Here is a 23,675-nt window from a genome sequence, read left to right on the forward strand (position 1 = left end):
AGACACCCATCAATCACCTCCTGTCACCCCCTAGCACTCCTATCCATCAGATCAGGCCCAATACAACCTGTCATCTAAGAGGCCACCCTGCTTATGACCGGTTCCACAAAATTTGCCCCCTCATAGACCACCTGTCATTTGCAGATGCTTATACCCCTGAACAGTCATTTTGAGAAATTTGGTTTCCCGACTACTCACGGTTTTGGGCCCGTAAAATGCCAGGGCAGTATAGGAACCCCACAAGTGACCCCATTTTAGAAAAAAAGACACCCCAAGGTATTCTGTTAGGTGTATGACGAGTTCATAGAAGATTTTATTTTTTGTCAACAGTTAACGGAAATTGATTTTTATTGTTTTTTTCACAAAGTGTCATTTTTCACCAACTTGTGACAAAACATAAAATCTTCTATGAACTCACCATACACCTAACGGAATACCTTGGGGGGTCTTCTTTCTAAAATGGGGTCACTTGTGGGGTTCCTATACTGCCCTGGCATTTTAGGGGCCCTAAACCGTGAGGAGTAGTCTAGAAATCAAATGCCTGAAAATGACCTGTGAATAGGACGTTGGGCCCCTTAGCGCACCTAGGCTGCAAAAAAGTGTCACACATGTGGTATCTCCGTACTCAGGAGAAGTAGTATAATGTGTTTTGTGGTGTATTTTTACACATACCCATGCTGGGTGGGAGAAATCTCTCTGTAAATGGACAATTGTGTTTAAAAAAATCAAAAATGTGTCATTTACAGAGATATTTCTCCCACCCAGCATGGTTATATGTAAAAATACACCACAAAACACATTATACTACTTCTCCTGAGTACGGCGATACCACATGTGTGACAATTTTTTGCACCCTAACTGCACTAAGGGGCCCAAAGTCCAATGAGTACCTTTAGGATTTCAAGGGTAGTTTTGCGGCATTTGGTTTCCAGACTACTCCTCACGGTTTAGGGCCCCTAAAATGCCAGGGCAGTATAGGAACCCCACAAGTGACCCCATTTTAGAAAGAAGACACCCCAGGGTATTCTATGAGGTGTATGATGAGTTCATATAAAATTTTATTTTTAGTCACAAGTTAGCGGAAATTGATTTGTATTGTTTTTTTTTCATAAAGTGTCATTTTCCGCTAACTTGTGACAAAAAAAAAATCTTCTATGAACTCACCATACTCCTAACAGAATACCTTGGGGTGTCTTCTTTCTAAAATGGGGTCACTTGTAGGGTTCCTATACTGCCCTGGCATTTTAGGGGCTCTAAACCGTGAGGAGTAGTCTAGAATCCAAATGCCTCAAAATTACCTGTGAATAGGACGTTAGGCCCCTTAGCGCACCTAGGTTGCAAAAAAGTGTCACACATGTGGTATTGCGGTACTCAGAAGTAGTAGTAGTATAATGTGTTTGGGGGTGTATTTTTATACATACCCATGCTGGGTGGGAGAAATCTCTCTGTAAATGGACAATTGTGTGTAAAAAAAAATCAAACAATTGTCATTTACAGAGATATTTCTCCCACCCAGCATCTGTATGCGTAAAAATACACCACAAAACACATTATACTACTTCTCCTGAGTACGGCGGTACCACATGTGTGGCACTTTTTTGCACCCTAAGTGCGCTAAGGGGCCCAAAGTCCAATGAGTACCTTTAGGATTTCACAGGTCATTTGGTTTCAAGACTACTCCTCACGGTTTAGGGCCCCTAAAATCTCAGGGCAGTATAGGAACCCCACAAATGACCCCATTTTAGAAAGAAGACACCCCAAGGTATTCCGTTAGGAGTATGGTGAGTTCATAGAAGATTTAATTTTTTGTCACAAGTTAGCGGAAAATGACACTTTGTGAAAAAACACAAATTAAAATCAATTTCCGCTAACTTGTGACAAAAAAAAAATCTTCTATGAACTCACCATACTCCTAACGGAATACCTTGGGGTATCTTCTTTCTAAAATGGGGTCATTTGTGGGGTTCCTATACTGCCCTGGCATTTTAGGGGCCCTAAACCGTGAGGAGTAGTCTTGATACCAAATGACCTGTGAAATCCTAAAGGTACTCATTGGACTTTGGGCCCCTTAGCGCAGTTAGGGTGCAAAAAAGTGCCACACATGTGGTATCACCGTACTCAGAAGAAGTAGTATAATGTGTTTTGGGGTGTATTTTTACACATACCCATGCTGAGTGGGAGAAATATCTCTGTAAATAGACAATTGTGTGTAAAAAAAAAAATTGTCATTTACGGAGATATTTCTCCCACCCAGCATGGGTATGTGTAAAAATACACCCCAAAACACATTATACTACTTCTCATGAGTATGGCAATACCACATGTGTGGCACTTTTTTGCAGCCTAACTGCGCTAAGGGGCCCAAAGTCCAATGAGCATCTTTAGGCTTTACAGGGATGCTTACAATTAGGCACCCCCCAAAATGCCAGGACAGTGAACACACCCCACAAATGACCCCATTTTGGAAAGTAGATACTTCAAGGTATTTAGAGAGGAGCATAGTGAGTCCGTGGCAGATTTCATTTTTTTTGTCGCAAGTTAGAAGAAATGTAACCTTTTTTTTTTGTCACAAAGTGTCATTTTCCGCTAACTTGTGACAAAAAAATTCTATGAACTCACCATGCCTTTCACTGAATACTTTGAGATGTCTTCTTTCCAAAATGGGGTCATTTAGGGGGTATTTATACTATCCTGGAATTTTAGCACCTCATGAAACATGACAGGGGGTCAGAAAAGTAAGAGATGCTTGAAAATGGGAAAATTCACTTTTGGCACCATAGTTTGTAAACGCTATAACTTTTACCCAATCCAATAAATATACACTGAATGGTTTTTTTTTTTATCAAAGACATGTAGCAGAATAACTTTCGCGCTCAAATGTATAGGAAATTTTACTTTATTTGAAAAATGTCAGCACAGAAAGTTAAAAAAGTCATTTTTTGACAAAATTCATGTCTTTTTTGATGAATATAATAAAAAGTAAAACTCGCATCAGCAATCAAATAGCACCAAAAGAAAGCTGTATTAGTGACAAGAAAAGGAGATAAAATTCATTTAGGTGGTAGGTTGTATGACCGAGCAATAAACCGTGAAAGCTGCAGTGGTCTGAATGGAAAAAAAGGCTCTGGTCCTTAAGGGGCGAAAAGACTGTGGTCCTCAAGTGGTTAAGATGTTTGTATATATACACATGTGTATTCCTGTCACTTTGATTTTCTTTGAGGATTATCTTAATCTGTTAGTTATATTGTGCACTTAATTGTATATTAATGGTATTTAGTATCTCTGGCAAATTTAGATCTGTTGGCCTGTTCACTGTTTTGTGCAGAGAGGTGCCCCATTTATTATATTATGTTACTCTTGGTTACTCAAAATACCCAATGAACATATATGGATATATCAATTGTAAGTAATTTTTTTATTGTTTTAACATTGTTTGCGGTTTTGAATTTAATAAAGGATTTTTTGTACTTTGCTATAAAACTGCCTGTGGTCTGGTGCTGTGACGGCATTGTTCTCCTTTTGTTCTGTGTACTGTACTTACTATGTCTACCAATTCTGCATTATGTACTAATGTCAATATTTGATGTATACCATTGGCTGTATTATCATGTACCCCATGTTTTGTTTCTTACTCTGTACAGCTCCATGGAATATGTTGGCGCTTTAAAATTACCAGTAATTCAAATCTTATTTAATTTTTTCGTTCAACCAACAAATCTTGATTGATTTTGTAAAAAAAAAAAGTAGTAAGTAAAAGTGCCTAATAAGGTGGAATATTTTATTTAGTCAATTTATAATATTGGTTGTTTTAAAAACACCACCTTTCTTAAGGTAACCATTTCCATTATCGTTTCTGGAAAATGGAATCTTAAATATTTATTTAAACACAAGACCAAGAAAACAAATGATATACTGCATGTTAACGTTTATTTAAAATACATTAAAAGTAAGATCACAGTAGCTAAATAAGTGCACTTGTAGCATCAAAAAGTATATTTCACAAATTAAACACTGAGAACACATTAAAACACTATTACACAGAGTTTTCCACTTTTTCCATGTTAAAATACATTAATTTTGCTAACATCTGTAATCAAACCAGATAAGGTAAAAATAGCAAGCTAGAAGATCCGTAACACTTCATTCGCCCTGCCCCAGATAAAATGTATTATATTTATAATACTAGGCGAATCTCAAAGAAAAATAAATTTGTTACACTTGAAAATATTGATTTTTGGCAGCTGAATTACAGGTAAGTGGTCTGTGTCAACAGGATGCAGATGGTGACTTTTCAGTACAGGTGAATGTATAGCATCGCGAGGAGAGTGCTGCTCAGTACAGCCCAAGACCAAGCTGGAGATAAAAACAGATAAGTTCATATCATGCACAATAACACAATACAAACAACACAAACCTCATGTAGAACTACACACAGTCATCTTAGCCTTATGAGTTCATACTATGCACATTGCTTTGTGTTGTATGGACAGTGAGTTCACATGCAACAACTGTTTATCCAAATGAAAAAGAAATAAAGCCATCCAGGGTGATCCCCACACCCTTTCATCCATAAAGGTACACAAAATGTATAAATATAGATGCAAACAACGATGTACATTTATTTATATACATGTGCCACATCACACATGATTCCACTATAGACAGCAAGATCATCCCTTGTAAGAAGAGAAGAATCCCTGATAAGGTTTTGCAAGTGCTTGCCCATTCTACATTTTATGTCCACAAAGTTTCATAGTTCTTTATTTTTTGTTCCTTCATACAGTTGTATGGGCATGTTCACATCTCTGCACTGTAGCCAACCACGTTCTCATAGCATAATTCCTTCAGTGAATTTCTGGATAATGTGTGTGAAAATGTGCACGTTACACAGCAATTATTAAATGCAGAAAAATGAGGGGATGGCTGGATGAAAGATGTAGCCTGGAGGGGTCTGAGGAAGTATCCATTAATACTTTTATCAGGTTTACTTGAAGGGAGACTGCACTGTTTTGCCTGTCCTGCACAGAACCCCGTACAAGGTTAGAATAAAACACTACAAGTTACCTGCCGGGAGACACATGGTGTTGTAGAAAACACCAAGTAACAAGCTCAGAGGCCAATCTGAACACCAGGGTTGACAGTTAGGGCTGGAACCCACTGCAAAACGCTATTGCTAATCGCAAGCGCTAGCATTTTGTATGAGCAGTTTGTCAGCGGTTTCATGAGCGTTTTAGGGAGTGATTTTACAAAGTGTATCAATTTGCCAGTGATTGTGTGGCGATTAGTGATTAGTATTTTAAATTTTGATCGGTCCTTTCAATTAATTTTAATTTTGTTACAGTGTGTGGTAAGGTTAAAACGCTAGCAAAATCGCTCCATGCAGGTTTTAATGAGCGATTAAGCCAGCGTTTATATACTTTACATTGAAGCGCTAAGGCCCCGCTCACACTTGCGTTTTGGCATGCAAACGGACCGGATCAGGATCGTATCAGGACCTGATCCGGATTGGAACCGTTCGGTTCCGATCCGGATCCATGCCGTTTGCATCAGGACTGTATCAGGCTGCCATCCGGATCCGGATCATAAAAATAACAAAATACCTTTAAAGTTGTTGGGGTCAGCAGAAGATGCACCTGGTGCACCTGTACAATCAGGTCCTCCAAGATGCAACTATCCGCAGACACTTGACTCCTCAGGGTATGTGTACACCTTTAAAAGCAAAAGATATCAGAAAGAAACATCATAGTGCAGGATGTCTATAATTGCTGTTTTCCACCGATGTGCTCCCAAGAACCGCATAAAAAATGCACCACTAGTGCCAGCAACCACTTCCACCAGGGATTAGGGCTCACACACCCCCTCTGGGTCCCTGCTCACCAGATATTTTCTTTAGATCTGCAATGCATATCTCTCAACGTCGTATCTTGCATCAATAGAGTATACCACACAAAAATAAAAGCCTTATCATGTGTAAAACCACTTTAATAAAACTTCTCGCCTAAAATATTATGCGTACATTATAAACATCTTGGTAAAAAACCCATCAAATAGTCACAGTTGCCTTCAGGAACCGTTCGGAAGGCAACGGTGACTATTTGATACGACGTTGAGAGATATGCAGATCTAAAGAAAATATCTGGTGAGCAGGGACCCAGAGGGGGTGTGTGAGCCCTAATCCCTGGTGGAAGTGGTTGCTTGCACTAGTGGTGCATTTTTTATGCGGTTCTTGGGAGCACATAGGTGTAAAACAGCAATTATAGACATCCTGCACTATGATGTTTCTTTCTGATATCTTTTGCTTTTAAAGGTGTACACATGCCCTGAGGAGTCAAGTGTCTGCGGATAGTTGCATCTTTTTTTACATTGAGCGCTAGTATATGGGACTTTTTATTTAATTATATATAACCAGAGGAGGTTATTTTTACTGAAGCGCCCCACCTACAGAGTTATATTTTAAGGTATAATTACGAACTGATTTAAGCGCGGCTTGAAAAATTCTGCTCAATCAATCAGGTCCTCCGCTGTAGGCCTCACCTCCACCTCCCGACATACTGCCAAACAGCTCCAGCACGTGTGTCACTGCTGCTTCACTCCAGATATGCTGGGCCCATGTGTCCCCATCCAAAATGGCCGCTATGATATGCATAGGAAGTTGGGTAGAACGTGTTTGTCTCCAGTGTGTTCTGTGCTTTCCGTTCCCCTTAGGTTTCTATATCCGCATGGTGCAGTCAGGATCCGGTCCTGGTGCGTGGGCCGGATGATCTGGCCCCAAAAAATAGCGCATGTTGGAAAAGCCTCCGGAGCCGGAGTCCGGCTCCATACTGTACGGAACGTACGCATGTGAATGTCCGCATAGCCTTTGCATTGCTATGCAGAACGTACGTTCCATTTGTACAGTATACGGTCCGAATCCGATCAGGCGGATCCGGACAGGGAACACTAATGTGAACCGGGCCTAACGCTCCCAAAATGCTGCATGTCCTGCATTTGCGATTTGAGGAATCGCAAACGCTTCAGTGGAAGTTGCCCCATCCGTTAACATTAGCTGAGCGGTTTTGCAAAATGCTAGCGTTTTGAATCGCTCCAGAAATGCTCACAAAACCGCTCTTGTGGGTTCCAGCCCTTAGAGTGTAAACTTTGTAGAAGAAATACAGTTATGCCAGTAATAGTAATAATGTAGAAAATCTATTCACTGAGAATATTTGTAAACAAAATGAGACTAATTAAAAATGTAAATTTTGGAAAAGCATTGAGGCTCCATTCACACTTAAGCGTTTTGCCAGCGATTTCGGAAAAAACGCTCAAACACTAGCGCTTTTGAAAGCGCTAGTGTAATAAAACCCTATGGACCCATACTTACTTGGTTTGCGTTTCGCGATTTTAGGCGATTTGCAGCGATTAGTGCAAATCGCCCAAAATCACGAAACGCAAACCCGTAGCCTGCACCATTTTCAGGTAATTTCCCGGCGATCGTGTTTCAGTGCTATAAAAGCGCTTAACGCGATCGCGGGACAATCACTGCAGTGTCCAGTGATTTTTCGGTGTGAAATCGCGGAAAAATCACTCCCTCAAAACGCTGGCGGTTATTGTCAGCATTTTGCCCTTTCAAGTGTGAATGGGGCCTGACTGTGTAATGTAAATTAGGGGTTCTATTTTACATCTAAAAGAAACCAGTTATTTAAAAAAAATCCTTACCTGCACGGGATCCAAAATCGTAGAGAAGTTTTTCTAAAAAAAAAAATGAAATATTAAACAAATCATTAATTTAAGACTGAAATCAAACGGAAGTCTTGTGAATAGAGCTGAGGAGTGAAACCCAATGTAAGTTCCTACTTTGAACTTGCTTTGGAAAGACATAAACACTCCACGAGAGGTATTTTGAGACTGATCTATCTGGCCTGTTTACTTGTACAATACACACACGTACAATTTTAATCTATTAGTGAGAATATATTTTAAAACTGTGCCTTTTATTGCATGCAATGCTGGCCAGAATGAAATGGGCATGTCTCATGGCCACTCCCTTCACCTGGTGTGACTGGACCCTTGCATAAAACATCGGTTTAGAAATCTCATATGAAACTCAGCAGGGTTTTTTTTATCTACAATGAACAGAATTTATTAGAATTTTGGACAGGACTTGTAACATTTAGGCCTCTTTTCCATGGACATTTGAACTGTGTGCTCAGCAAGCATTTGCCAGGCTGCAGTAAGCAGTTATCAGGCAGCAGTGAGGAGTTATTAGGCAGCAGCAAGCAGTTGTGAGCGTTTGAGAGGCATTTCACTACCTATGAACAGTCCATGGAAAAGAGGCCTTAGGCCTCTTTTCCATGAACTGTTGCGCTGTGTGCTCAGCAAGCAGTTGCCAGGCAACAGTGAGTTACCAGGCAGCAGCAAGCAGTTACCAGGCAGCAGCAAGCAGTTGTGAGAGTTTGAGAGGCATTTCACTGCCTGTAAACAGTTCGTGGAAAAGAGGCCTAAGAAAGCTAAAAATTGATTACCTGAACGTTTTGGTAATCGTCAGTCGGGTAATTAATCATCAATTTCCAGGTTTGATAAATTAATTGCAAAGATCTGCTTCAGCTCATGGTAATAACAGTTTCTTAGGTTACATTCACAGTGTTGCATTGTGGCTGTAATGAAGCTTGCCACACTACAACGCACCACTAATGCTATGTGCATAGTACAGCAGGTGCATTGAGCTACAATGAAGTGCAGCATGGAAACGCACTGCATGCAGTGTGTTACAGCAAAATGCACGCGGTAATGGTAACAGTGTACTAACACATACTAATGCATACTAACGCACACCAACTGATTAAGTTTAAACGGGGCCTTAGGCTGGATTCACACTGCACACATTGCATATTGCAGACGTTATAATGTGCGTGAACTGCAAGTGTGTTATAACATCAATTCAAAGCCTGCATGCAGCGAGTTAGAATAATAGGATCCGTTAGAAAGCAGTACTGTACTGTGAACAGCCCCAGTGAGTTGACCTGCATTCTGCAATGCGTAACATTTAGGGCCCTTTTCCACAGGCAGCTAAAGTGGCGTGTTCACTGAGCAGTTACCAAGCAGCAGTGAGCAGTTGCCAGGCAGCAGTAAGCAGTTGTGAAAATTCGACAGTCTTTTCACTGCCTATCAACTGCTTGTGGAAAATGGCCATAAGTAACTGCTCAATGAGCATGCAGTTAAAAGACCCTCAAAGTTGTCTCGCACTCACAATTGGATCAACCGCTATTCTTAAATGCAGCAGGAGTGTTGCAGCTGAAGGGAGGATGAAGCCTCCTGTCATATACAGTAGCTTGCAAAAGTATTAGGCCCCCTTGAAATTTTCCCCATTTTGGCACATTACTGCCACAAACATTAACCAATTGTATTAGAATTCCACATGAAAGACCAATACAAAGTGGTGTACACGTGAGAAGTGGAACAAAGATCATACATGATTCCAAACATTGTTTACAAATCAATAACTGCAAAGTGGAGTGTGCGTAATTATTCAGCCCCTTTGGTCTGAGTGCAGTCAGTTGCCTATAGACATTGCGTGATGAGTGCTAATGACTAAATAGAGTGCACCTGTGTGTAATCTAACGTCAGTACAGATACAGCTGCTCTGTGACGGCCTCAGAGGTTGTCTAAAATAATCTTGGGAGCAACAACACCATGGGCTTGATTTACTAAGTGGTGCTAACCTACTTAGCACGTCTAAAGTCTTTAGGCGCGCTAACCAGGGTGCTAAGTAGGTTAGCACCGGTTTTCTCAATCAGATCGCGCGCTAAGTACCGCGCGCAAAGTTTTGCGCGCTCAAAGTCCTATGCGCGCGCTAAGTCCCATAGGCTTTAGTGGGCACTTCGCGCGGAGCGCCCTGCGCTCTGTGCAGTGCGCGCGCAAAACTTTGCACGCGGTACTTTGCGCACAATCACTACTTCTCACATTTCAACTGAGTTTAGACGTGCTAAGGGCCAGTGCTAAAGCTAGCACCGTTTTGTAAATTGAGCCCCATGAAGTTCACACCAGACAGGTCAGAGATAAAGTTATTGAGAAATTTAAAGCAGCTTAGGCTACAAAAAGATTTCCAAAGCTTTGAACATCCCACAGAGCACTGTTCAAGCGATCATTCAGAAATGGAAGGAGTATGGCACAACTGTAAACCTACCAAGACCAGGCCGTCCACCTAAACTCACAGGCCGAACAAGGAGAGCGCTGATCAGAAATGCAGTCAAGAGGCCTATGGTGACTCTGAACAAGCTGCAGAGATCTACAGCTCAGGGGCGGGGGGGATTGGGGGGGGGGGGGGGGCCTGGGGACCCTGTCCATAGGACAACAATTAGTCGTGCACTGCACAAGGTTGGCTCTTATGGAAGAGTGGCAAGAATAAGGCCATTGTTAACAGAAAAGCATAAGAAGTCCCATTTGCAGTTTGCCACAAGCCATGTGGGGGACACAGCAAACATGTGGAAGAAGGTGCTCTGGTCGGATGAGACCAAAATGAAACTTTTTGGCCAAAATGCAAAACACTATGTGTGGCAGAAAACTAACACTGCACATCACCCTGAACACACCATCCCCACTGTCAAATATGGTGGTGGCAGCATCATGCTCTGGTGGTGCTTCTCTTCAGCAGGGACAGGGAGGCTGGTCAAAGTTGATGGGAAGATGGATGGAGCCAAATACAGGGCAATCTTGGACAAAAAACCTCTTGGAGTCTGCAAAAGACTTGAGACTGGGGTGGAAGTTCACCTTCCTGCAGGACAATGACCCTAAACATAAAGCCAGGGCAACAATGGAATGGTTTAAAACAAAACATATCCATGTGTTAGAATGGCCCAGTCAAAGTCCAGATCTAAATCCAATTGAGAATCTTTGGCAAGATCTGAAAACTGCTGTTTAGAAACGCTGTCCATCTGATCTGGCTGAGCTGGAGCTGTTTTGCAAAGAAGAATGGGCAAGGATTTCAGTCTCTAGATGTACAAAGCTGGTAGAGACATACCCTAAAAAGACTGGCAGCTGTAATTACAGCAAAAGGGGGTTCTACAAAGTATTGACTCAGGGGCTGAATAATTACGAACAAACCACTTTGCAGTTATTGATTTGTAAACAATGTTTGGAATCATGTATGATTTTCATTCCACTTCTCACGTGTACCACCACTTTGTATTGGTCTTTCACATGGAATTCCAATAAAATTGATTCATGTTTGTGGCAGTAATGTGACAAATGTGGAAAACTTCAAGGGGGCCGAATACTTTTGCAAGCCACTGTACAGTATATTAACTGTGCTATGCATAACACAAAGGGTGACATATCACATTGAGAGAAGAGACCCAATTTCTTAACATGCATAGCAAGCCTGTACACCATGCATGTGAACCAGTTTTATGAAGCATATACACATTTGTGGTCAAACCATTTACACAATACAAGTAGTCATGGATGTGAAACAGGAATAAGAGAGTGTTCGGAGTTCAGTAAGCCAGACCCCATCTTGCATACAACAACAAACGATCTGCCACATCCATCTAGTACTTCCCACCATGCAACCTGTTTATGTCTTTGAGAGATAAGTGCAGATTTGTTTGTCAGCAATATTTATATTAAAGTGCACCAGTAGATCAGTGCTAACTGTTATCTCCCACCCTCTGCCCATGTGATTTCTGCTTTGGTGCAAAGGCCAGGCAATGGTGTAAGCAGGGCGGGGGGGGGGGGGGGGTGTTGAGGGGGCAAGTCAAGGATAGGCGGAGTCATGAAAATGCTTTGCCTTTTGCTATAATGCAATAGTACATACAAGCACACTGCCCATAGTTTTCTTTAGGCAGGTGCATAGATTTGCATTATAATGTATTCCATTTTCCTGATGCACTCTCTCTCATGCCAGGTTCTGGAAAATGCAAACCAAAATATGCACATACCATATTCAATGACTGGGCTATAAAATGAGGTTTGTTGCAACAATGTGCAAATTGTGCAATGCATATTCTGTGAATAAGGTCCTTTACCGGATGTCAGGTCAAATTGTATCCTGCACCAAAGCCACAACAGAGTACACCACTTGCAAGGATAATGGAAACTGCCATTGTCCTACTCATGTTGCGGGTCTACTTACATTTCCTCGCTCTAGTGGATTCCCTGGTGCCTAGTGGCAGAGGAATGTGGTAGAGGGTGAGATCTCTTCCATTACTCACCTACCTCCCCAATTACTACAGTGGCAAGGAGTAGGTACACTTAGGCAGTTGGGTTAGGGTTAGGCAGCAGGGTGGAGTGGTTAGTGGAAGGCAGTGGAGATGGAATGATTAGGGTTAGGCACCTGGGGGGGGGGGTCTTAGGGTCAAGCAGGTAGAGGAAGGGTTCAGTGTAAGGCAGGGTTGTAGGTATTCATTAACTGGTCCTGGGCGATTGCACCTCCTCCACTTTCTAGTTAGTTTGCATTTGTCTTGCAGCCAGCCAGTCACCATGCGGCTTCAGTCCCCGCATGGTGATTGGTTTGCTGCATGAATCCTGTAAACTAACCAGGAAGTGGAGGAGACACAGTTGCCGGTACCAGGTAATGTATAATAGTGCTAAATGCTGGTAGTGACATCTTGTTACTAAGGTTATTTAAGGTTATTTAACGTTTTAGGACACTTCTAATATGTTAAATAACCTTAGTAGCATGATGTCATTATTGGCATCACCCTGCGCCATTTTTTGTGGTGCTATTTTTAAGTGTATGCCAAATTGCCAATAAGGGGGCAGTCGCCTACCCCCCCCCCCCCCCCACTCTGATGGCCACTTCCTCTCTGCTGCATGATTGGTCAGCAGCAGAGACAGAGTGCCCATCAGCAGGGGGCAGGAGGCAGACATGCACAGCAACGTGCTGAGCTCTCTATCACACAAGAGACCACGCTGTGGGTGCTTTTATAAAGAATAATGTAACTAGTCCAAAACCTGTCAGATCTGTAAGATTTCTCCTGCATATTGTAAGCGACAGCAGGGGCGTTTCTAGCCATTTTGTCACTCCAGGCAAGAAAACCTGTGGCGCCCCCCACCACATAGCGTCAATCCTTATCCAACCCCCACCACCTTGCCCACCACCACGCACACATAAGCCAGTTACCGGAGCTGATTGTGGACAAACGGAAGGCAATGGGATGACGGCGAGGGACTGGAGGAAGCTTCGGGTAAGTAAAAAAAAGTTGTAGTGTACCGTCTCTGCATCTCTCGGTCTCTGACTGAGGCCAATATTTAGCAGCAGCAATGCTGCAGCATCACCTCAGACAGCATGATTGCTCGCTGCTGATATCATCAGTGGTGCTGCAGCAGCTGCGTCACTCAAACTTAAAGGGAACCTAAACTGAAATGCATGTGGATGTTTCCTTTTAAACCATACCAGTTGCCTGGCAGTCTGCTGATCTCTTTGGCTGCAGTAGTGGCTGAATCACACACCTGAAACAAGCATGCAGCTAATCCCGTCTGACCTCAGTCAGTGCACCTGATCTGCATGTTTGTTGAGGGACTGTGGCTAAAAGTATTAGAGACACAGGATCAGCAGGGAGAGTCAGGCAACTGGTATTATTTTAAAAGGAAAAATCCATCCTTCTCAGTTTAGGTTCCCTTTAGGAACCTTTTCCACTAGCAAATGCAGGTGATTTGCGCTTGCAATCTTGCAAGCTCAATCTTCCACTATCCGCCACTATGGCCACTCTGGGCAGAGTTGTTAGGGCCCTTTTCCACTGGCTGCGATCCAATTCAAGAAGTGGATCGCAGCTGTTTTTCTAGTCGCTAGAGCACCGCATGTAAATTCTGGTGCTCATTTTCCACTACAATGCATCAATCTTGGTTCAGTTTTTGCCGAAATGCAATCGCCGGCCAGCGCTTTACCACTGTCGGGAACAAGAATCGCGACGAGAATCGCGCTGGCCGGCGATCGCATTTCGGCAAAAAACGAACCAAGTTTGATGCGTTGTAGTGGAAAATGAGCACCACAATTTACATGCGGTGCTCTAACGACTAGAAAAACTGCTGCGATCCGCTTCTTGAATTGGATCGCAGCCAGCGGAAAAGGGCCCTTACAACTCTGCCCAGAGTGGCCAGCATAGCTTGCTTCACCCACCTAGTGACAGTCCAATTCAACAACACACACACACACACACACACACACACACACACACACACACACACACACACACACACACACACACACACCTATGCACAGGGATGCTCGGATACCCCTTTTTATTATTCGAGTTAGGTCGAATTCGAATAGTAAATTATTCGAGTTCGGTCGAATATTCGAGTCGAATATTTTTTACTATTCGATTCGACCTCGAAATTCGAGCTCACTATTCGAGTCGGTATTCAAGCTCATTATTCGAGCTGACTATTCGAATTGGCCTTAAATAGCTTCCAACACTTGTTTTGGGGGTGAATGATGCAAGAAACATCTTTTTTTCCAAGTAACAACAGCAAGTGATTATGTGGGGATGTTCCTTTAAAAAAAAAAAAAAAAGGTGGAAAGAGAAGTTGTGTCCAAAATTCTGTTCAGTACTGTATACTTCTTCTTCTTCTTCTATATCTTCTTCTTCTTCTTCTATATCTTCTTCTTCTATATCTTCTTCTTCTATATCTTCTTCTTCTTCTATATCTTCTTCTTCTATATCTTCTTCTTCTTCTTCTTCTTCTCCTTCTTCTTCTATATCTTCTTCTTCTTCTCCTTCTTCTTCTATATCTTCTTCTTCTTCATCTTCTTCTTCTTCTTCTATATCTTCTTCTTCTTCTATATCTTCTTCTTCTATATCTTCTTCTTCATCTTTTTCTTCTTCTTCATCATCTTCTTCTTCATCTTCTTCTTCTTCTTCTTCTTCTTCTTCTTCTTCTTCATCTTCATCTTCTTCTTCTTCATCATCATCTTCTTCTTCATCTTCTTCTTCTTCATCTTCTTCTTCATCTTCTTTTTCTATATCTTCTTTTTCTATATCTTCTTCTTATTATTATTTTTCTATTTCTTCTTCTTCTTTTTCTATATCTTCTTATTATTATTATTTTTCTATTTCTTTTTCTTCTTCTTCTTCTTTTTCGTCCAATACACAACTGGGACAACACAGTTTTCAACCCGGACACCTCTAAAAATAATATCACAAAGTATTAAAAAGTATATATTTTTTTGTTTTTTTTTAAAGAAATGCAGCTATTTTGGAGCGTAATAAATAGCTGGTGGCGCATGGTGGAAGCGCCATTGTATGTGCTCCCTGGCAGTGGAAACACACAGACAGCAGGAGGTAAATTCAGCAGCAGCAGCAGGAGGAGGATGATTGTGTGGCAGCAGGCAGTCAATGAGGCAGGCAGCGAGACATAATAGGCTGTGGTACCTAGCGGTGGCACCAGCCCGTAATTACACAGCATGAGGTTCCAGACAGCGGTAGTGAAGCCCACATCATGTCCAATACACAACTGGGACAACACAGTTTTCAACCCGGACACCTCTAAAAATAATATCACAAAGTATTAAAAAGTATATATTTTTTTTTTTTTTTTAAAGAAATGCAGCTATTTTGGAGCGTAATAAATAGCTGGTGGCGCATGGTGGAAGCGCCATTGTATGTGCTCCCTGGCAGTGGAAACACACAAACAGCAGGAGGTAAATTCAGCAGCAGGAGGAGGATGATTGTGTGGCAGCAGGCAGTCAATGAGGCAGGCAGCGAGACATAATAGGCTGTGGTACCTAGTGGTGGTACCAGGCCGTAAATACACAGCATGAGGTTCCAGACAGCGGTCATGCAGCCCACATCGTGTCCAATACACAACTGGGACAACACAGTTTTCAACCCGGACACCTCTAAAAATAATATCACAAAGTTTTAAAAATTTTTTTTTTTTTTCGTTTTTTTAAAGAAATGCAGCTATTTTTGAGCGTAATAAATAGCTGGTGGCGCATGGTGGAAGCGCCATTGTATGTGCTCCCTGGCAGTGGAAACACACAGACAGCAGGAGGTAAATTCAGCAGCAGCAGGAGGAGGATGATTGTGTGGCAGCAGGCAGTCAATGAGGCAGGCAGCGAGACATAATAGGCTGTGGTACCTAGCGGTGGCACCAGGCCGTAAATACACAGCATGAGGTCCCAGACAGCGGTCGTGCAGCCCACATCGTGTCCAATACACAACTGGGACAACACAGTTTTCAACCCGGGCACCTCAGAAAAATTAAACCTTTTTTTTTTTTTTTTTTTTTACAGCAAATTACACATATAGCTATTGTTGGACGTAATAGCTGGTGGCAGAGTGGCAGCAGAAGGTAAATCTGTGTACCCTGGCAGTGGGAAACACAGACAGACAGCAGCAGCAGCAGGAGGAATGGAGGAGTAGTGTGAGTGTGGCAGCAGGTAGGCAGCGTGACATAATAGCCCTGGTACCTAGCGGTGATACCAGGGCTGTAAATAAACACAACAGGAGGTCACAGACAGCGGTCGTGCAGCCCACATCGTGTCCAATACACAACTGGGACAACACAGTTTTCAACCCGGGCACCTCAGAAAAATTAAAACTTTTTTTTTTAAATGTTTTTTTTTTTTTTTTTTTTTTTTACAGCAAATTACACATATAGCTATTGTTGGACGTAATAGCTGGTGGCAGAGTGGCAGCAGAAGGTAAATCTGTGTACCCTGGCAGTGGGAAACACAGACAGACAGCAGCAGCAGCAGGAGGAATGGAGGAGTAGTGTGAGTGTGGCAGCAGGTAGGCAGCGTGACATAATAGCCCTGGTACCTAGCGGTGATACCAGGGCTGTAAATAAACACAACAGTAGGTCCCAGACAGCGGTCGTGCAGCCCACATCGTGTCCAATACACAACTGGGACAACACAATTTTCAACCCGGGCACCTCAGAAGAATTAAACCTTTTTTTTTTTTAATGATTTTTTTTTTTTTTTACAGCAAATTACACATATAGCTATTGTTGGACGTAATAGCTGGTGGCAGAGTGGCAGCAGAAGATAAATCTGTGTACCCTGGCAGTGGGAAACACAGACAGACAGCAGCAGCAGCAGGAGGAATGGAGGAGTAGTGTGAGTGTGGCAGCAGGTAGGCAGCGTGACATAATAGCCCTGGTACCTAGCGGTGATACCAGGGCTGTAAATAAACACAACAGTAGGTCCCAGACAGCGGTCGTGCAGCCCACATCGTGTCCAATACACAACTGGGACAACACAGATTTCAACCCGGGCACCTCAGAAAAATTAAACCTTTTTTTTTTAATGTTTTTTTTTTTTTTTTTTTACAGCAAATTACACATATAGCTATTGTTGGACGTAATAGCTGGTGGCAGAGTGGCAGCAGAAGGTAAATCTGTGTACCCTGGCAGTGGGAAACACAGACAGACAGCAGAAGGGCAGGACACAGCAGCCCACTGTATGTGTAAAATGTGTGGCTACAGGCGACGTAATAGTCAAACTGAACCAGGCTGGCTTAGTAGTGAGCAGGAGCCAGGAGGTGGTAAAGGGTGGTAAGGCATATTAAGTTAACGATGGTTCCGGCAGCCAGTTCATGTCCCCCTCTCGCCGACAACAGGGGCCAGGAACTTGCCTTCCACCCACCCCTGGTTCATCTTGAGAAACGTCAGTCTGTCCACAGACTTGTGAGACAGACGTGAGCGTTTCTCGGTGACCACGCCACCAGCTGCACTGAAGCAGCGCTCGGACAGCACGCTGGAAGGGGGACAGGACAGCACTTCCAGGGCGTACTGCGCCAGCTCGCTCCAGATCTCCAGGCGCTTGACCCAATACTCCATGGGATCAACAGGGGCATCGCTGTCAAGCCCGCTGTAGGACCCCCATGTAGTCAGCCACCATGTGGGTCAGGCGCTGGCTGTGACCGGAGGAGGATGCTGCTGCACGCACCTCCTCTCTAGTCACTGCTGGAGCCTCTACAGTCCTGTAGAGCTCGTTGCTGAGAGACAGCAGGTCTGTGGGGCGCTTGCTGCTGGATGCAGGCACCTGCTGCTGCCTCTGTGCTGGCTGGACAGTGGGGGTGGAAGGCTGGGGGAAGGCTTCCTCCAAGCGCTCAACAAGGGCCTGCTGCAAGCTCCTTATTTGTTGCGCTGGGTCTCCTCCTGCAGGAGGCAGGAACTGGCTCAACTTCCCCTTGAGGCGTGGGTCCAACATCATGCTGATCCAGATGTCCTCCCTCTGCTTCATCTGGATCACCCTGGGGTCCTTGCGCAGGCACGTCAGCATGTGCGCTGCCATTGGGAAGAGGCGGGCCACGTGTGCTGGCACATCGACGGCAGTGCTGTCCTCATCCTCCTCCTCTGCCGCCTCATCCTCTCTCCACCCCCGCACCAACTCAGCTGCACTGTGCTGATCCCCCTCATCAGCAGCAAGGTCAGGGACCTCCACTAAGTCCTCCTCCTCCTCCCCCTCAGAGGTGGACTGTGCAGCTGCATGCCGCTCCTGCTGGGCCAAGGCTGCCGCTCCCTGTTCCAGCAAAGCATCGAGGGTCCTGTTCAGCAGACAAACCAGGGGCACCCACTCGCACACCATAGCATGGTCCCTGCTCACCATGTTGGTGGCCTGCAGAAAGGGAGCCAGCACTAAGTACACCTGCTGCATGTGCCCCCAGTCGTCATCGGGGACGATGAACGGGATGTTGCTGGTCTTGTCCCTTTTCTGAGCGGCGGACACAGTGGCCAGGGCAAGGTACTGGTTGACAGCATGCTTCTGTTCAACCAGACGCTCCAACATCGCCAGGGTGGAGTTCCAGCGAGTTGGAACGTCAAGGATCAGCCGATGGCGTGGCAGCTCCAGCTCCTTTTGCACATCTTCCAGGCTCGCAGAGGCTGCAGGCGAGCGCCGGAAGTGACGCACAACATTCCTTGCCGTTTCCAGCAGTTTGCCCATCCCCTGGTAGGTGCGCAAGAACTTCTGCACCACCAGGTTCAGCACGTGGGCAAGACAGGGGATGTGGGTCAGGTTCCCCCTGTCGATTGTGGCAACCAGATTGGCCCCATTGTCGGCCACCACCTCTCCGACTCTGAGGGTCAGCCAAATCCTCTCCTGCTCCTGGAGTTTGGCCAACACATGGGTTGCCGTCAGTTTGGTCTTCCCAAGGCTGACCAACTGCAGCAGCGCTTGGCAGTGGCGTGGCTTCACGCTGCTGCTGAGGCGGGGGGTTTGTCTAGGTGTGCCGGAGGATGGCAGAGGATCGGAGGAACCTTCTGCAGTTCCCCTGACCCTGCGGGGTGGCACCACCCACTGTGTTGCTGCTGCTGCTGTGCCCGCTGCTGCTCTCCCATCCTCACCCCCTTCCACCAAGCTGACCCAGTGGACAGTGAAGGACAGGTAGCGGCCTGTCCCGAAGCGGCTGCTCCAGGAGTCCATGGTGACGTGGACCCTTTCACCAACCGCGTGCTCCAGCCCTCGCTCCACATTGGCCATGACAAAGCGGTGCAGTGCAGGCATGACCTGGCGGGCGAAGAAGTGTCTGCTGGGGAGCTGCCAGTCTGGGGCTGCACAAGCAAGCAGCGCACTCATGTCGGTCCCCTCCTGCATGAGCATGTACGACAGGAGTTGGGAGCACATGGCCCGTGCCAGAAAGCCGTTCAGCTGCCGCACGCGACGGCTGCTGGGAGGCAGAGCCCTAACCACCCCCTGGAAGGACTCACTCAAAAGGCTCTGGCGTCACCTTTTGCTAGCACGGGAATCAGCGGAGACAGCAGAGGAGGCCACTGAGGACTGGCTGCCAGAACAGGCCTCAGTGTCGGCGGCAGGAGTTGCAGAGGGGGGAGGAGCAGTGCGTTTCCGCACTCCTGCTGGTGGTGCTGGAGGAGCAGGAGGGCGGGTGGCTGCTGTTGCTGCTGCTGCTGCTGAAGGCTGTGCAGTGATGGGTGTGGTGCCACTGCCAGCACCAGATGCCTTCAGCCTCTGGAACTCTTCATGCTGGTGGTAATGTTTAGCAGCAAGATGGTTGATCAGAGAGCTGGTGCTGAACTTTATGGGGTCTGCACCTCTGCTCAACTTCCGCTGACAGTGGTTGCAAGTGGCGTACTTGCTGTCAACTGTGGGCATGGTGAAAAATTGCCAGATTGGTGACAAGAAAACCCCCCTACGGCCTGGAGCCGCTGCTGCCTGTCTCCCTGTGGTGGTTGGGGGGGGGGCTTGGGTGCGGCTGGTGGTGGTACTGGCAGATGCTGCTGCTGCTGCTGCTGAGCCTGAGACACCAGCAGGCTGTGGGACCTGCCTACTGCTGCTGCCAATGCTTGCAATGATGCGCCTCCTTGCAAGGCCCACAAGCGCATCCTCCTCCTCCTCCTCAGAGCTGCTGGTGATGACATCCCCAGGTGCTGGTGGTGGTGGCACCCAGTCTTTGTCTGTCACCCTGTCATCATCATCATCCTCCCCCTCCTGAAACATGTCCTGCTGGGATGATGACCCCCCAAACTCCTCTCCTGATGCATGGATGGGCTGCTTGACTGTCGCCACAGTCTTGCTGTCCAATCCCTCCTCCCCCAAAGTGCCCATCAGCATCTCCTCCTCAAAATCGCCAACAACAGCAGACAATTGACTCATGATGCCTGGGGTCAAAAGACTGCTGAATGACAGATCGCCAACTGATTGTGAACTGGCCTCCTCCCCAGGCCCTGCTGGGCGGCTGCTGCGAACAGGGGTGGTGGTGGTGAGGGTGGAGGCCTCGGATGCAGAGCTGATGCTGGGCTGCTCATCCTCCGTCATCAGTTGCACCACAGTGGCTGCATCCTTTTCCTCAATGGGACGTTTCCGATCCGGCTGGAGGAAAATAGGAGCAGGTACTACACGCTGCTGCTGCTGTGTCTCTGCAGCGTGAGTTGCAGATGCTCCTGCTGGGCGCCCAAGGCATCCACGGCCAGTGGCTATAGGCGGAATGTTAGCCACTGACGCAGCTGCTGCAGAACTGTGCATGGTGGCGCGGCTTGCCACAATGCTGCTCCCTCTCCTCCTGATTCCCTTGCTGCCCTTCCCCTTGCCCAAACCGCGCTGGCTGCCACTTCCAGACATCTTAGATGTTTTGGGCGTAAACAAAAAAGTTTTTTAAAAGGGCGGGTGAAAAAGTGGGGTACTTTAATGGAGTGGGTTGGTGGGTGAGGTGACACTAATCACTAAGTGATAATAATCAGTAATCAGTAAGTGTGAACAGTGAACAGTGAGTGTGTCCCCTAGTACACTAACTAGAAAATACAATAATCAGTAGTAATCAGATTCAGTAGAAGGAAATATAGTGTGTGTACACTACAGACAGTGCACGCACACACACACACAGGAGCTAGCCTATGAACAGTGACTGAGTGTCCCTAGTACAGTAAGTACAAGTAAATACAATAATCAGATTCAGTAGTAATCAGATGATTCAGTAGAAGGGAATACTGTGTACTGTGTACACTACAGACAGTGCACGCACACACACGCAGGAGCTATGAACAGTAACAGTGAGTGTCCCTAGTACAGTAGTATAACTACAAAATACAATAATCAATCAGTAAGTAAAGGACAAGACAGGGTAGAAGACAGCAGAAACACTGGTATAGATGAGAAATAAACTAACAGAGGACAGGAGGACAGCTGCCCACACAGGCAAGGCCCTGAGGCCTAAAGCTGTGTAAGCTTGCCTGCTGCAGCAGCTGTCTCTATGTAACACACAAGCTACTAACTAAAATACAATCTCTATCTAGCTAACAACAATATAGGTGTATATAGCAGGTGTATGTGAGCAAAAACGCTAGGTGATTGACCACAATAGAGCACTTGCTAAGCCAAAGCACAAAGGAGCAGATCTCTCTCTGTACAAGTCTCAAACAAGGATGGAAAAACCGAACATGGCGGCCGCTATTTATAGGGTAGGGGCTGGCCAGGGTCCCCCTCTGTGAATGGCTGCCGTCAGAGGGCCTGGGAGCCCTCTGATTGGCTCTAAGGACATCAATCTGGGCTATGACGCTATTCGAGCTCGGTATTCGAGCTCGAATAGCGCGAATAGTGAGTGGGCTATTCGAGTTCACTCGAATAGCCCATTCGAATAGCTGCAGCTATTCGAGCTCGGTATTCGAGCTCGAATAGCTGAAAAAGAGCTTGAATATTCGAGCTACTCGAATATTCGAGCTCTGCTGAGCATCCCTGCCTATGCACAGTGTCAGTGTACTGAATAGATTAAGGCTTACTTTGGAGATGCCCAGCATTACACAGTTTGCATAAAACACATACACACAATGCTTACATTACTTGTTTAACATGTGTTGCTATTTGTGTAGTGCATTACACAAGCAATGTGCGCAGTGTGTAGGTAACATTTACATGCACTTCGTACGCACATACACTTTTACAATCCAATAATGAATATACCGTAACAGTTAAAGTAAACCTGAGCTGAAGCTCTGGTTCAGAAAGAGATACCTAGAGAGAGGGAAGCCTCTGGAATCTGTTGAGGCTTCCAAATGCTGTCTTATGGTCCCCTGCCACTGAGCGCGGACCCCCTTCCTGCACATTGGGGCTGTGCTCCTCTTTGTTACCAGCACAGTCATGCTGCACTCGGTGACAAAAGAGGACTTTGACCCCAATTAGATGACCAACTACCCCTTGTCAGCAATCGTCCGGGGGTCTGCGCTCAGCTACAAGGGACCAGAGGCTTCCCTATCTTTAGGTAAGTATCTTTGGCTCAGGAATACTTTAGGGGGGGGGGGGGGTCGATGGAAAATGAGTTGAACTTACCCGGGGCTTCTAATGGTCCCCCGCAGACATCCCGTGCTTGCACAGCCACTCCCCAATGCTCCAGCCCCCGTTCTCCAGTTCACTTCTGTAATTTCAGACTTTAAAGTCGGAAAACCACTGCGCCTGCGTTGCCGTGTCCTCGCTCCCGCTGATGTCACCGGGAGTGTATTGTGCAGGTCCAGTATGGTCTGTGCCTGCGCAGTACGCTCCTGGTGACGTCAGCATGAGCGAGGACACGGCCGTGCAGGCACAGTAGTTTTCCGACATTAAAGTCGGAAATTCCAGAAGTGAACCGGAGAATCGGTGAGTGGCTGCACGGGCACAGGACGTCTGCGGGTGATCACTAGAAGCCCCAGGTAAGTATGGTTATTTCCCCCTAGAGTAGTCCTTCAAAATGGGCTCCTGACATGCCCGGTTATTAGCGTGCTGCCACAGGCTGCAATGCAACATGCCGATATGGCGGCACTGAGTGCGTAATTTAGGTGCCAGCATTCTGTCATTGTATTGCCAATCTCAGGCTAGTTGTATGGGGATTCCAGAGCGGCACAGCAAAGATTTTATCTGTAATAAGCCCTCTGCTATATTATAGCCAAGCAATGTTCGGTGGTGTCAGTTTGGCAATCAGGAATTAGTGCTCAGCTATACTATAAATGAGCGTCAGGGGTTAGTTTGGGTTGGGAATGTGTGATAGGCTATAGTATAGCCAAGCACTTTTTGGCTGCATCGGTTTGGAGATCAGGGATTAGCATACACAGAAAAAGCTTGGTGTGCATGTGTGTGTATGTGCTCTGTGCATGTGTTTGTGTGTGCACGTGTGTGTGTCTGTATACTATGCCAATGTGTTTGTATGTGTGCGTGTGCTTCCCATACAATGCCCTGCATACCTCTAAACTGTCTGCTTCTGAATGATCTCTGCAGGCTGTTGGTGGACTGCACTAGAGTAATCAAATGAGAGGCTTTTCATTTGTCT

The 23,675-nt window shown here is 45.6% G+C and overlaps 1 long non-coding RNA gene across 1 annotated transcript; it reads right to left on the minus strand.

Annotated features, from left to right (window-relative positions):
- Positions 1-4,122: 4,122 nt before the first annotated feature.
- LOC137544400 (uncharacterized) lies at positions 4,123-23,675 on the minus strand. Its single transcript, XR_011025853.1, has 3 exons — positions 23,590-23,675; positions 7,696-7,728; positions 4,123-4,353 (listed from the first exon to the last, which is right to left on the minus strand). It is a non-coding gene; the product is annotated as an uncharacterized lncRNA (long non-coding RNA).

This window comes from Hyperolius riggenbachi, chromosome 2 (assembly GCF_040937935.1).
Source record: "Hyperolius riggenbachi isolate aHypRig1 chromosome 2, aHypRig1.pri, whole genome shotgun sequence".
In the NCBI taxonomy this organism is placed as follows: Eukaryota; Metazoa; Chordata; class Amphibia; order Anura; family Hyperoliidae; genus Hyperolius; species Hyperolius riggenbachi.